Source organism: Alexandromys fortis, unplaced genomic scaffold (genome assembly GCF_014885135.2).
Source record: "Alexandromys fortis isolate MF-2015 unplaced genomic scaffold, M_Fortis_MF-2015_v1.1 scaffold_108, whole genome shotgun sequence".
Taxonomy (NCBI): domain Eukaryota; kingdom Metazoa; phylum Chordata; class Mammalia; order Rodentia; family Cricetidae; genus Alexandromys; species Alexandromys fortis.
This window is the reverse complement of record NW_026067994.1, coordinates 1,374,432-1,390,611: the sequence shown is the minus strand read 5'-3', so window position 1 is coordinate 1,390,611 and position 16,180 is coordinate 1,374,432. Positions and strand designations below refer to the sequence as shown.

The 16,180-nt window shown below is 43.3% G+C and overlaps 1 long non-coding RNA gene across 2 annotated transcripts; it reads left to right on the top strand.

Annotated features, from left to right (window-relative positions):
• The first annotated feature begins 309 nt into the window (after nt 1-309).
• Nucleotides 310-7,890, top strand: LOC126512335 (uncharacterized). Of its 2 annotated transcripts, none has more exons than XR_007595015.1 (2): nt 310-408; nt 7,664-7,890. It is a non-coding gene; the product is annotated as an uncharacterized lncRNA (long non-coding RNA). The 2 variants fall into 2 exon arrangements; XR_007595014.1 differs by having other exon boundaries at nt 360-408; nt 3,791-7,890.
• Nucleotides 7,891-16,180: the final 8,290 nt, after the last annotated feature.

Here is a 16,180-nt window from a genome sequence, read left to right as displayed (position 1 = left end):
TGTTACATCTAAGGCAGTATTTAAGATAGCTAAGTAACGTGGTGTCTTGGAAACTGACATGGTTCTACTAACAAGATTAGCTAGGTCCTGAGAAGCCACAGTATCTGACCATTACTTCAAAAAAAAAAAAAAAAAAAAAAAAAAAAAAAAAAAAAAAAAAAAAAAAAAAAAAAAAAAAAGTACATGGAGGTGGATTTTGAGTTGCAAGAACCACTGCCCACATTATTTCTAAATATAGAAAGAACTGGGGGTGGGGACATCAGGAGACAGGCTCTGAGCATCTCCGCAACCCTTTAGGACCTCAGATTTCCTTGCTGGAAATGAGGTGAAGACACGGTAGGAGCAAGGAGAGAAAGAATGAAGAATACCCGGGGTAGAGTCTGGATCCGAGAAGTTCATCCTCTCCGGGTAAGTCCAGGCATTAATGTGATTGGTTTGTGATACCGTTCTTCTGTTCCTGTTGAGTAGAACATGTCTCTTGATACAGCTGCCACCCCCAGAGAACTGCCTTAGTTTTGGCCCTTCCTCTCCTCCCATAGCCAAACTGTCTGGACCGCTTTTCTGTGAGATTAGCCAAGAGCGGGGTGGGTCTTTGGCACTTCATGGGCTCTCTGTCCCTTTCCAGGGCAGCATCGGTTTAAGGTCTTTGCCACTCAAACCCCGGACTCTTAACCTGGACTGCTGTTCCCCTTATCCAGCTACTCTGAGGCCTGCACTTGGAAAATAGAGCCCTTTTGTAACAGAAGTAGAACTTCTCTGCATTTTCTTGAAGAGCCTGTCAGCAACTTAGCTGCACAAAGCCCCGGGGGCACTGAGCTGGCCCTTCAGCTAAGGAACACAGCAAATGCATACAGAGGATTTTCTGAGTTGTTCTGACCCAGGCTCTGGGATTTGCCTTGCCTGCGATCACATAGCATGGGAAGGTAGGGAATTCTCCTTAGGGATCAGGGAGCATATTACGTGGGATCAAGATTCAAGCGTGTTCTTTTTGGATTAGGCAATGTTTTTCCCTTCTATTTTTCTTTACATAACCTTATCACTTAGTTGCCCTTACTGCTCTCCCCTCTGCCTTCCCTGGCTCCCAAGCCTGCTCTGATTGCAGAACAAACTCTGCTCACTGGGTGGCTCAATGCCTCACAGGTTCTAGCCTCTTTCCTACATTTTAGCCACATCCAGTAAGTCTCTTCCACTGTAAACCTCCAACTCAGTCTAGACTGTCACATCTGTAGAGACCTGACTCCCCAGAGGCCAGAGAAAATAGGGTACTATACTAAGGATGTCCTTCAGAGAGACAGAACTGGCCGGATGGATACAGGCGGACAAGAGAAGATTTACTAAGTGAATTAGTTTATACAATCACAGGAGCTGAGAAGTCCAGTAATATGCCCAGCAGTAAACCAGAAAATCCCAGACATCAGTAGCCTGCCTCAATCTAAGCCCAGACCCAGAGAAGCCAATGGTGTCACTTTGGACCCAAGACCAAGGCCTGAAGGCCTGGTGGCCTGCTGAAGTAAGTCCTAGAATCTGATGCCCAGACGACCTAGATCTTGGATGTCCAAGGGCAGGAAAGGAAGAAAGAAAGCATTGCCGGATCCAGAAGAGAGGGAGGGGAAATTAGTTCTGTCCCAGCCTGGAGCCAATTAGATGGTGCCCACCCACGTTCCCAAGGGCAGACTTTCTTAGTTCACTGGTTCAAATGGTGGTTTCTTCTAAAATTTACCCAAATACTTAGAAATAATGCTTTATACTGGGTTCTCTTAATCCTGCCATATTGACATCCACAATTTGCCAGCCCGAGTTCAAATGCACAAGCCCCCTCTCCCGGATGTTCGATACTGGACCCCTATTACTCTTGCGTTTCTGACCAAACTGACCTCCCCAAGACCTGTGCCTGTCCTGTAGCAAGCAGATATGTATTGTCCCTCATCTACTTTGAGGAGAGGAATACCCCTCACATGTAATATTCCTTCCTTCATGACCTGTTCCAGGGCCATTACCTGAGTCTGCTCCTCCCGGCTGATCCTTGATCATTGGGTGAGCACAGGCTCTCAAGAGGGTTGTCTCCCGGCACCTCTCTTGATGCATGTCAAAAAGCTCTCTTCTGAGATTGAGAAGCAAGCTCATGGCCTCCAACACTAGGATGATCCTCTTTGTTAACTAAGAAGAGGGCAGAGGTAGTAGGAAAAGAAGCCACAAAGGGGAAAGCCCCAAGATGGAGGAAGGGAAGGTGGTAACAATCTGTTGAAATTCAAGTTAGTTATGTGAGCTAACCCAGATCAATCACAATGGTGTGCATTTGGGGGACAGTCCTGGGCCTAGTTGCTTGCCCTTCCATTCCCCCTGGTCCACATCTTTCCTGATTCACCAGGCTGATCCCTGGATACCACAGTTCCCCAAATCTCTTGATAGTGGTATTCTAGCTGATCCTGTCTTAGAGACACTGCCAAGAGAGACTATGGAGTAAAGAGGCAAGGTCCTTTTCTCCCCCTGCTCCCCTGACAGAGGCCAAGACTCTTCCCTGGCTCCAAGACTATGAAATTCCAGCTTTGATGAGGGAATGTGCCCTGTGATAAAGGAATGCCACCTCATTTTTATGCCTCCAGCCCCGGGGTTGCTAGTGTTTTCCAGCTGCTATTAATTTCTCTTACCACACTGACCACAAAGTTGGCTCCTCAGCTCATTTAGCCCCTCAAGCTGTTCACTGAATTAAATTCACACCACTTAAAATACCCAGGGACCAATACCCTCTCTCATTGCTCTACCATATATAATTTGTATGTTTACACATCAGTATTCCTTAATGTTGGCGGCCAACCCAAAAGCTTCTTAATAGATCCTACTGAGAGCTCCAATGCTTATGACCTGACTCCCAGGAGAGGATGGAGAGGTGAACAGTAATCAGAAAAAGAGCTTTTTGTGCTCACTTCTCCAAAAACTGGTGCAAAGAAAAGCCCTACCCAGTTGCCCAAATCTGCTGCAATGTTAATCTCTATTCAGAAAGAAAAAAATAGCTGATGGCCTGGTGTGAGGGCACATGCAGTAATCCCAGTACTGAGGAGCTGATGGAGCGGATCTCAAGTTCAAGGCCAGCCTTTGCCACGTAGTGGGTTTCAATCCATCCAGGGCTGCACAGATAGGCCCTATCTCAATTAAAATGAATAAACAGGCAAACAAACAAACATTTGAGAGACTCATTGTGATGTTATTGGATGCAAGAAATGTTATGATAAATATGGGGATAAAAATCCCAATCTTTATTTCTCCCAACACTATAATCTTATTTCTTTTTAAATTTCCATGTATTTTTATTGTATTTAGTGTGTGGGGAGCATGCCTGTGTTACAGCATGAATGTGGAGGTCATGTTGATTCTCTCCTTCCACCATGTGGATTTTGGGGATTGAGCATAGGTCATCAGGCATGGCAGCTAGTATCTTTACCTACGGAATCATGTCACTGCCCTTAACCCCACAATCTTAATCTAAACGTTTATTTATTTTTGATTTTTGAAGATGTATTTTACTTTCGATTGTCGGTGTGTCCGTGTGTGAGTATGTGCATGTGAGCTCAGGTCCCCATAAAAGACAACAGCATCAAATCTCCCTGGGGCTGGAGTTATAGGCAGTAAAGAACTGCCCATCTTGGTGCTGGGAACGGATCTCAGGCCCTCTGCAGGAGCAGTCCATGTTCTTAATCTCCCCACCACCCCCAAATTTTTATGTTTTACATGTTCAGATGCTGAGGTGGTTTCAAACCGCTGACTTTCTATATATTATGTAACTGTTTTCTAGAACACAGGCACTGCGAGGAAGGAGAAACGGAAGAACCTCAGCCCAGCTCCTCTTCTACAATGTGTCACCATCTCTGATCCGACTCCTCTTCTATGCTGTCTCACCATCTCTGATCTTATTTGACTAAGAATTAACTGTTCAAACCAGAAAGTCCGATTTTTGAAAATTCTCAAAGTTACAGAGACCGTCAATGGCTTCTTTGTGATGTCCAAAGGAAACTCCATTTTCCTAAACCCTGGCAGTTAGACAATAGCCAGCATTCCTCAGGAATTTGTTGAAGCCATTGTCCCTTATCACTGGCAGGAGTGGCAAATGGCTAACTGTGATGCCTGTTAGCACACCACAGAACTTGCTGACCTCCAGGTTTGCTGATATCAAAAGTACCCTCCCCTACCCAATCTTAAGCTGCACCAGCTCATGGGCTTCCCGCCCCCAGCTTCTCATTTGCATATAACCCTGCTCTTGATCCTCTCTTCCTTGAATGCTCTTGTTCTCCCTGCTTTTGCCCCCTCCCTCATTCTTCCTGCTTTTGGCCTTTTCTCTTGGTCTCCTTTGCCTGAACTTTATCTTCCTCCCTCCCTCCACTCCACCAGTCTGCTGGTCATATTCCGTCCACTGCGTTCTCTATCTGCTCTGAAGCTCTTCCAGATACCTCTAACTGTCCTCTCCATTGTATTACAATAGAAACCTTCCTGTCAATCATACCTTTGAAGAGGCACGTTGTCAGTTTAGACTTCTGGTAGCTTTACCTTCAGGTTATCCATCTGGTGCCGAAACACTCAGTTTATACATTTATCGGAGAATGACGCAATAGACAATGAGGCAGGAGGAAAATTAAAGCAGGTTGGTGTAGAAGTCAAGAGATTAGCATTTGCCAGGAGGAAGTCCCTCTTCCTAACGCCAATCCTAAAAGAGTTTTTGCCTCTGCTGACCTCCTCTATCACCGCCTTCTGCGAGTTTTCATTCTCCGTGTTCATGGTCCAATGCCATATTACAGTTCATAAATCTTAATTACCCTGAAAGGGTCTTCAACACCCTCTCCTGTCATGTCAGTAGTGTGCAATCACAGTCATCGAGCCTGGACCCAAGTGCTCCTCAGCCTCCCTTTCCAGGCACAACCCCGTCTTAAACCTACATCTCGACTCACTTCTCATCCAGCATCTAAAGGCTGCACTCAGCCTAATTTCTTGTTGTAGAAGGAGCAGGCTGTATTCCTGGCCTGGCTAGCTTACCCCGTGAAATAACCACACGGAAACTGTATTAATTTAAATACTGCCTGGCCCATTATTTCTAGCCTCTTATTGGCTAACTCTTACATATTTATTTAACCCATCTCCATTAATGTATATCGCCGCTTGACTGTGGCTTACTGGCATGAGTCTAACCAGCGTCCATCTCAGAGAGGAGAGCCATGGCGTCTGCCACACTTCATTCTTCCTCCCAGAATTCAGTTCTGTATTCTCCACCCATCTAAGGGCTGCCCTATCAAAGGCCAAGGCAGTTTTCTTTATTCAACCAATGAAAGCAACACATAGAAAGAAGACCCTCCTACACCAATTACTCTTCTTTCGTTACTGTGTTTTCAATAGGATGCTCTTTATACATTCCATTTTGCTTTCTGGTACAGAGCTTTTGCTCATGCTGTACCCTCCTCCCAAATACCTTTAACTTTCACCTCTCTCCTAAAATATAATTTTATATGGGAAACTTTATTATTCCCCCAAATCAGTCAGATCTTTCTAGTAAATACTCTCAGCATCACCATGTAGAATCAACCGTGGGGGCACAAGGAACTAGTTAATTGGAAAGAATTCTGTTTCTTGTTCCCCATGGTGCTACTGTTAAGTAAGCACTCTATGCCTTACTGAATGAATGATTGAGTCACACAGCACAGTTGGATATGACTTTCTTGCAAGCCTAAGTCTGTGTCTATTTTCATGCAATCAGCCACTGTGGGTAATTTACATGTTTCCAGAAATCAAGTGACAATGCTCCCATGTCCTTCCATCCTTTATCACCTCTACCTGCTCCCAAACTTCACAATGTCCCCAGTCATCCTCAAGATACTCCATTCTTAATCTTTGGATTTTGTTTCAACTAGTCTTAATTTCTCAGCTCAAACCTTGGTATTACGCAAGACTTGTTATCACAGACCCATCTTTAGACTCTTTCTAGTCTTGATTATGTACAGAAAAAGCCTCCTAGTTCTACAGATGTGAATCCTGATGCTTCCCAGCTGCCCAGCGTTCTTGCCCAAGCAGTGCATGCCCCTTGCTTGTGGAGTTTAGACCAAGACAAGCAGTCTTTCAGTATCACCTACCAGCTATACTGTGGAAGTATTCTGAATCCAAAGGACCCAGCATGGCAAGTGACTCCTGCCCTTCTTTTATACCGAGTATTGCTTCATATAGCTCACATGTGAGAAGATTATAAAATAAATGTTAAAACAAATATTCATTGTGTTAAAGCTAATTTCTCAGGCTGGTACTGGAATCCCATCTGATAGAGAATTATTTTTATCTGAATGGATTAAAAAAATATTTATAAAGCTCTTTACGTTGATGCCAACAGTCTAGAGACAAGAGAAAGATCCAAAGATGCTTTTCATGAGACAAGATAAAGGTCTTGTCCTTAAGAGAAAGACAAAGAGATAAAAAGGTGAAATCTTTGAAATGAGTCAAGGTCTGGTAAGGTTTCCTGGGAATGGTGTTGCCAAAGTCCATTTTTATGAAGAGTGAGGCCGACCTTTCCTTTTGAAGGAGTTTGCACTATACACCCACGTTAGCACTAATCCTCCCTCTTCCCCAGAACTTTGAAAGCATTTCTGTTGCTACAACAAAGTGTGGGAGGCCAGGTGATTTATAAAGCATAAAGATCCAGTCAGACCTCTTCTGAAGGCTGGGAAGCCCAAGAGCATGGCACTGGCATCTGTCCATGCTGGAGAGGGCTGTCTCCTGCATCAAGACATCTCAGAGAGCTCCACATAGCAAGACAGAGCAAGCCTGTTAACTTGCTCTTCCTTTGCCATCGATGCTAACATGGAGGCCCCAAGCTCACTAACGATATATCTAACACTAATTACCTCCAAAACCCCACCTCAAATATATTGACAAGACTTTGGGGATCAAATTTTCAGTATATGAATTTTAAAGTGATGTTCATCACTGTTTTTTAATAAATGGAACTGGTCCAGTTTTGTTGGTGGTAGTGGGCGGTGGTGGTTGTCGTAGATTTAATTCACAGAGTAGACAGAGTTGTAGGGGGGATGCCCCTCTGTATGCTGTGAATATGTCTTATATTACCATTGGTTAATAAAGAAGCTGGTTTGGCAATCACCAGGCAGAATAGGGCCAGGTGAGAAACCCAAGCAAAGATAAAGGGAAAAAGAAAGTGGAGTCAAGGGAGACACCAGTAACCACCATGGAAGCAAGATGTGAGGTAACTAGTCTTGAGCCTCGTGGTAAAATATGGAGTATTAGAAGTAAGTTGATTTAGTTGTAAGAGCTAGTCAATAATAAGCCTGAGCTAATAGGCCAAGCATTTTGTAATAACATTAAGCCTCAGAGTGGTTATTTCACAATTTCACAAGCTGCTACAGGACCAGGCAGGACAAAAAGTTCCCAATTACAGAGCTGTGTGAGGTATGAATGGAGCCACAGTAGCACACAGAGAAAAGCCCGGGAGGAAGAGGCCTTAAGAATGCAAGCTCCACTTTGTCCCTTTTATGGAAATTTTGAGAAATATTGGGAAAGCCATTGTCAATGGACATGAGATACCTCAGCTCATCTCATGAGAGATGGGGGGGCCTCAGTAAAACATAAATAGAGACAGAAAATTCAAAGTGTGCACCATTAATCCACTATTTTTCAAAAGCTAGGTTACCTTCGCCTTCATCTCCACACTCACATCCAAAGAGGAAATAGGACGCTGTGAAGAGTCAGTGCACACAACCCGGCAAGTGTGACCAAAAGAAGACAGGCTCCATTTCCCCTCTTCACTCTGCCTCCAAGCAAATCCTTCGACAATCAGAGCAATAATGCAGAAGGGGGAAGAAAAAGAAACAAAGAAGTATCAGAAAGGAATAAAGGAATTTAAAAATACAGGAGCTGAATATAAATTAGAATGGAATGAGTCTGAAGCTATGAAGATAGTCAAGTACAGCGAGTGTGTGTGTGTGTGTGTGTGTGTGTGTGTGTGTGTGTGTGTGCCTTGGGGGTTCTATGTAACTACAGGAACAACCAGCTTAATAGAAGCCTGAAAGAAAGTTTCATATACAAAATATTCTGATCCTATTTAGAATCAAGTTTAGCCAATGACTTTCTTCAAGGGAAAGAAAAGTCACAGAATTACTAAGTTATTGTGCAAAGTCGGGAGCCTACCTCAATGGTCTAGCTAAAGAGTCCTAGTGGAAGAATTTGCTTTACCAACCACCATTGTTCACCCTGTCCGATTCTATTAATTTTTATGTAAAACAGGCTTCTATGATTGGAAGTCCAAAATAAATAGCTACCAAAGAATAAATCTCTGCTTGACCCAATCAAAACAAAGACTTCCCTGGACACTGTGACTATGAAAAGGGACCCAGCTGTGCCACACCCAAGTGATGAAATTAAAACTTAATTATCTGGCTCCTAAAATTATTAGTATTAGAAGGAACTTCAGAAGTCATCAGTGAAACACAGACAGTGGACTTGCCACTTGGACTCCAGGAGGAGATGAACAGCAAAAAGGACACGATCCATTTCTCCAGCCAGTACTTTGCTCACACGAAAGCAACAAACATGTTTTTTGTGTGTACAATCTTTTAAAAATAGATTTATTTTTAATTTACCAGGATGACTGTTTGCCTGCATGTATGCACCATGTATATGAAGTGCCCAAAGAGTCCAGGCGAGGGTATCTGATACTTTGGGACTGGAGTTACAGATAGTTGTGAGCCAACATGTGGGTGCTGAGACCCGAGCCTGAGTCCTCTGCAAGAACAGCACGGCAAGGTGAGCCGGTACCACCAGGCCCAGGTTTTCATAGCAGTTCTACCTATAAACGAGTCAGTCTTCCTGAACTTCCTCGAGTTATTTTCTGTAATATGATTAAATCACGAGCTAGAAGACATGACTTGCCGTGCTATCATAGAGCATGTTTGCTGCTTTTGTGTGAGCAAAGTACTGGCTGGAGAAAGGGATCGTGTCCCTTTTGCTGTTCATCTCCTCCTGGAGTCCAAGTGGTAAGTCCACTGTGTGTGTTTCACTGATGACTTCTGAAGTTCCTTTTAATACTAATAATTTTAGGACCCAGCTAATTAAGTTTTATTTTCATCTAGACTGTTATTTCCTGCAGAGTTATGAGTTTGCTTCCCAGAGGCCTTAATTTAGACATTTTCAGATGAAGAGACACAACCACCCAATGCAATCAGGAAATGAGGTCGCTCATCTGGATGACGAAGGTCTTTCTGATTACGCTGCTGATATTTAGTCTTTTTGTTTTCAAAAATAATTGATCTATTTTCATGACATTTTCCAAACAGGGCATAATTAAGACTTCCCTTTCAAGGCCATCACAGGAGTTGGCCTGCTAAGAAAACCAAGTGCACTAAGATATAAGCAGTCATGATCTCAGTTCTGTTACGTTTCCCAGTTCTTATTGCTTTGCTTTATTCAAGCTCTGTGGGCTGATTCGTTTGCAAACCTCATGCAGACTCAGCTCCAGATAGATGTTCTCTGAGGCTGAGCTCTGTAGACCCAGCTCAGGTCTGCGTCCAACAGAGGACCTCTAAGTGAGCCGTGGATCCCCCATCTCTGAAGTCCCACTCAGCACAGGGGTTGAACTTTGCATATTTGTGTCTGTTCTGAAACTCATGGTGGTCTTTAAACCCCAGAGAGATAATATTAAGACATGAGACCTAGGGTGGGTGGTGGTGGTGCACACTTTTAACCCCAGCACTCAGGAGGCAAAGGCAAGTGGATCTTTATGAGTTTGAGGCTAGCCTGGGATACACAGGGAATTAACTCCAGGTTAGCCAAAGTTACATAGTGAGACCCTGTCTTGAAAAAAACCAAATGTTGAAAAAAGAGGTAGGTGACTTTAGGAAGGGATTAAATGATCCAGGGAGATCTTTCATGCACAAGATTAGCAACTTTGTGTCTGGCTAGAAGTGACCTCCTCGCCCTGCTGCAACTGTTCATGTTTTTAAACTGGAGAGAACCGGTTTAAGGCATTTTGTCACAGCATCCTGAATGGACTGAAGCAACAGGAATTCCTATGGTCTCACCTTGAGTCAGGGATGGTTTTCACATTCAAGTCAACTGAAGCTGATTTGGGTCTGTAATTGGGGCTTGGTCATATTTGGCTGGCTCCGCTCCCCTGGAACCTTCCAGCAGGTATGAAATGGGGAACGAGCAGCCTAGTCTGGATTTGGTGGGAGAGGCCCCAGGGATGCAGCTGACTTTCCTCAAGATTTTGATTTTGAAGCACTTGCACTTTGGAACAAGTCCGAGACTGCATAGGGGTGATCAAGTTTGTGAACAATTTTATTCTTAGGAAAGTCGTGGTAAAATTAAACTTCCAGTCCCTGCTAACTGCGGTTCCTTGCAAACACTTGAATGGTATCGGGCCATCTGGTTTTTCCAGATACTGCGGAGACTGTGACCGCACTTGAAAGACACCAGGGCAGCTGGGTGAAGAGCGAGAAACCTGGCCAGCCAGCCCAGTTTTACACTCATGTGATAGAAAATAGTGCTTCGTGCACACAGGTGTAGCCTTGCTTTGGGAATTGTGAGCGTTGACTCGCTGCCGCTTACAAGCTGTGAAATTTGGGGATGTCAATCACCCATCTGCCTGGCTTCAGTTTCCACATCTATAAAACAAGTGGTGGGAAGGCTGAAATTCTTTCGGCTGTAGCAAACCACAGATCCATTTATTTTGTTGTCAAGGAGACAGCCCGAAGCTCCATTACCGTTACTGATGTCCCCCAAAGGACTGGCCCTGAGGTCAAGTTCCCCTGTTCCAGCTCAGGTGAAAGAAGCTGTGTGGGAAATGGGATGCAGCCATAGGCTCTGACATTTTCCCACAAGCTGTGCTCTGGGCTAAATGAATGAGCTTTCTTGAGAAGAGAAATGAAGGCTCTGAACTGCCAAGATGAAGGAATTCCACAGTCCACACACAAAGCAAATCTTCTGGGCTCACTGACTAAGTTTACAGGCAAAAGTTATTTCAAGTCTTTTTTTTTCTTTTATTTCTTTCTTATTTATTTATTTGGTTTTTTTTTTTTTGAGATACGTTTATTTATTTATTTATTTTTTTATCTCTGACTGTCCTAGGATTCACTCTGTAGACTAGGCTGGCCTCAAACTCACAGAGATGTGCCTGCCTCTGCCTCGCTAATGCTAGGATTAGAGGCATGCACCACCACTGCCTGGCTTCAAATCAACATTTTTTTTTTAAAAAAACAAAAGTACACGCACATGTTCCCCAAGGAAATTCAGATATGGGTAGCTTTAAGAGAGGTAATTTCTCCAGTTGTGATCTCGATGCGTTATTTCTAAGCAGGTACCCAGTTCTGTAATCCACATTCCCTAGTCTTTCCTCCCCACTTTCTTCTGCCTTAAAAAAATGTTTGCCTCTAGCTTCTTCTGAGTCCTATTGGGGTGCCATTCCCAGTAGTAAGCCCTCAAACATCACACACAGGAATAGTCCCAGAACATGGCCCTTGAAGAGGCCCCTGGCAAAGACGCAGGAGACGTGTTATTAGTAAATACTGGTGGTGACTGTGTAAACGTTCAGTCTGGGTAACAAGTTCAGCAGCGGCTGAGAAGCCTCACCTACAATCTAGATTCAGAAGCGAGACAGCTTTTGCTTACAGCCGAATCCTATCCCATTGTGTACCAGCTGAATGGCATCTAGGTTGTTTCTGTTCCCTGGCTCCCAAGTACAAAGCAGCAGCGAGCAGAAAACATAACTGAGCAAGTATCACACAGCAAGGAGTGGTTTTGGTTCCTAACAGGATTGTCTGATATGAGTGGTTGACCTGAAGGTACTCTCCCGTTTGATTATGTGGTGAACCCTGTCTGTGGTTTGCTAAATTTTCGATTGATGTACATTATGAGATAATAGCCTTCAAAATGTGGTATTTACAAAAGTGTGTCGCAATGGGCATTTCTCCTTTCCCCCTCATTTCTAGACTACCTCCGAGTAAACGGGAGGCCTGAGGGATGAACGTGGATAATTATCATCCAACTAGTCTCACAAACCTTTCGTCTTATAATTCCAGTATGTCCCTTCAATACTGACAAAAGTTTTATGGCAGGGAAACAAATTATTTCTGAACATCCACCACCTTCCAGTGCATGCATCATCCTCAAGACTACAGCAGCATCTCACAGATCACTGTTATTTTTGGCAAAGTGCTCAAACAGAGCCCAAAGAACAAAGCAATACTTCTACCCACAGCCCTTCCATCCCTACCTACTTATATGAACAAGCTGTCTCAGAGCTTACAAAAGTGAACTAGAATGGAAAGCTGCAAGATCCCACTTTCTTCTCCCAACAAGTAATCCTCATCATGTATAATCAGCATAAATAACATAGTTACGGAGTCTGCACGCATTAAATAGTTTATTCCCGTTAGCAGTTCACTTCAGTAGATCTAGGCTGCTTTGATCAATACTTGCTGGTAAAATCAACTGAAACAATGACCTTGAGTTCTGGAAAATTAGTCTCACAGCATCAGAAAACTTCTAAAGAAAATTTCAAATGACGTATTTTGCTATAGAGATATATGAAAGAATGATCAATAAAAAAAAAAAAAAAACCTTAGAGCAGCCGGGCAGTGGTGGTGCATGCCTTTAATACCAGCACTTGGGAGATGGAGGCAGGCAGATCTCTGTGAGTTCGAAGCCAGCCTGGTCTACATCTAGTTCAGGACAGGTAGGGTTGTTACACAGAGGGGGGGGGGGAAGACTTCAGAGCCAACAAACTGCTTGAGACTTAAGGTTATATAAATCAAAATGGAATAGAAACCCAAAATGAAGAAGAAAATGAGGTTGAAAGAGATGGTTCATGAGGTAAGAGCGCTGGCTACTCTTCCAGAAGGCCCAGGTTCAACCCCTGGCACCCACATGTGGCTCAAAATCATAGTTCCAGTTACAGGGGATTTTATAGCCTCTTCTGGCCTTGTGGGAACCAACACACAGAGATGCACAGACATACATACAGGCAAAACACCCATGCACATAAAAATAAAAATAATAATTTTTAGTAAAAGAAGAAGAAAATTGAGTGTTGTCAAATATCCATCTACTTTATTTGTTTTGCCTTTTTTCTTTTAAATTCCCACAAGCCAGCTGGAAATCATCCCAACTGACGTGGGAACAACCATGTTGTCTGTGGGCAGGACTGTTTCTGAACTGTGTCAAATGGGAGAAAGTAAGCCAAGTTTGCCTTGAAGGCTCTGTTTCCTGAGTGTGGAGGTAACATGACCAGCTGATTCAAGCTCCTGGAGCCTCAACTTCTTTTTCACAGTGGCCCCTACGTGTCAGGGTTGTTATTTTATCGCAGCCACAGAAAAGAAACCAAGACAAAGACTCCATTTACGTACCTTCAACCATCAACTAGTTAGAGATTTGGCCAAATCTTAGAAGCCAGTTCTTGATAGGAGAGTGATGTCAGACGGCTTAGAAATGTATCTTATCAGAGAGAACACGGTTCTTTGAACTCAAAATTTGAGATAGGCAAAATGTTGCTCCTGAGGCTGCCACAGGTTTTGTGAGCACTCCTGTTTGTCCGAGTTGAATGTTCTCTGCAACTGGTGAGTTCCCTTTTGTCCTAGAAGATTCAACTGGAGCTTGACTTGGCCTCACAGACCAAGTCCAGCCTTCTGTAACATGCTCTAGATGTTATTCTATGGAGAATGCCTTAGAATTTTAATCAGGGGACTAATAACTCAGCATTTATTAAGACTTTACCTCTCTTCTTTGGCATGGGGCTGCCAGGATAGACGCCATCAATCTTACAAGCTGAAGGCTGCATCTTAAGCCTATTACACCACTCTGAGTGTCCTACATGCTCAGCAAATGTTTATGAAACAAATACAATTCCATCCATTTCCATCTCAACTTATAAAACATACATTTAAAAAAAAACTGTTTCTTTTCGGCCAGAGTTAAAAGTGCCTCTTCTGTAAAGCCTGTCCCACAATGTTAAATGTAACATTTAAGTTACATGCTAAACTTAAGACATGATACTGCCTGGGTGAACCATAAGAAACAGTTGTTTTTATAAGCCGGGGCTGGTGAATAGTTGCAATGTCATGTGACTAAGCCTCTTGGTTTATGTATTCATCTCTCTGGATGATACAAGAATTCTTTGAAAATAAACAAAATGGCTGTTCCTCTTCAGTATGTGAAGCATCCCGCACAGGGCTGGTACACAGCAGATGCAATAACGGCTGGTTATAGGAATGCCTGATTGCCTGACTCATGGCTCCTCTGGCTCATGTTGCTGTCCAAAGGGACTTTTTCATCCATGTGACTCTTCCAAATCTTGGCCCCTCCCTGATGACAAAATGCCTTTATGGGCAAAAGTCTTTTCTTCCTGCTTCCAGTTGGACACCTTCACTCCAAGTGAGGGAATTCATCCCCAGCTTTGGAAACCACCAGCCAAGGAAAGCTGAGGTTATTGCTTGCTGAGAAAAATAACATCAGAGTGGATGAGGTCAGCCTAATGGATCTGTTACACTTGCCAATGGGACTGTGAATTTCAACGAAACACCCGCTCCTTCCTGTACCCACCCAGACAGCCAGACCCTCGGTGTCCATTGCTCCGCCCTGCCTGCCAGCTGCTCAAAGGCAGATGTGAATAACTGCACACACACACACACACACACACACACACACACACACACACACACAAGCTTACATTGCTTAATTGCTCCTGTCCATGTGTCTGCAAAGACTGCTGAGATCTAAACCCATGTTTCTGGCACCAGGAGAGGTGACCAGCATCACCAAACTAGCCCTAGTATGTGAGCTCTTCAACAATGGAAACTAGCCCTGTGCACCAAAGATTTCCCTCCAGGACTTAGCCTGTTTCCCACTCACTGCCTTGAGTTTCAAAGCCTTGAGAACCTCTTCTAGTTAGCCCCAAATTTAGGAAAATCCATTCTTGAAGTCAGATCATAAAACATACAAACCAATAAGAAATCTCCAGAAACAGGAAATGATAATTTCAATCTTTGTTCTCTTTGTAAGCTGAGTAGCCACAGAGTTCATAAAATCCCGACCAACAATCAAAGGACGGTGAGTCTTCATAACCCAGTTCATGACCACATTTTTCATCTGAGGAGAGCAAAGGCCAGGCAGCAAAAAACGTCCCCTGAAATCGCATTGTGTTAGCCTTGAATTCATCTCCCTTGCAGCTTCGCTGGAATGTCACATTTGAGGCTGACCCTGTAGTCTTCCCAGAACTATGTGCAGTAGTCCTGTGCTTTGTCTGCTCACACTGCCATTATACAGTGCCACAGAGTGGGTGGCTTAAACAATCATTTCCACTGTTCTGATAGCAACGTAGCTCTTGATGGGGACCTGCTTATATTTCCAGATGGCTGTCTTTCCATGTGAGCTCGCCCGATGGAGAGAATCCTCCCATGTGAGCTCACCCAATAGAGAGAATCTTCTCACTAGATGCTCACCTGATGAAGATAATAAGTGAGCTGCCAGGTAGCTCTTCTTATGAGGGCACTAATCAACTGCACCATGATGGGCTCTGCTTCATAGTCTAAAGTTTCCCAAAGGCCCCATCTCATTGGAGGTTAAGAGTTAATTATGAATTTTGGGAGAACAAAAACATCCAAATCATAACTTTCTATCTTAACTCGATGACATAGTGCATATTTTGGTCTTTTCCATAAAAAGAATTTGTTTCTACTTATCTATGTAAAAGTGAAAAATTACTTTAAAATTCAATATTTTAATGAATTCTTTGATAATTCCCATTACATATATACATATAGATGTATATAAAATGGAATGCTACTGAACCCTAAAAAAAAATCTATTAAAATTTGCAGGAAAATGGATGGACCTAGAATATACAATATTAAGCAAGGCTACACACTGTCAGAAAAAAACAAATGTTTTTTCATATGCAGAATCTTTCACATGTGTGTACATACACAAGCAAATGTACATGTGGGTACAGTATAGCATGAAGGAAAGAGACCAAGAACGCTACCTATAAGGGGATGAGGAATACTGAATGTAACCAACGGACACACGTTAAGAAAAAAGACATAACAATAACATTTTTTCTAGTTCTAATTCTGCCATGGGTTTTGCTGTTGCTCTAGTGGTTGCTACGTACATAAAATATATTCAATACTGAAAGTGTAAAATTGAA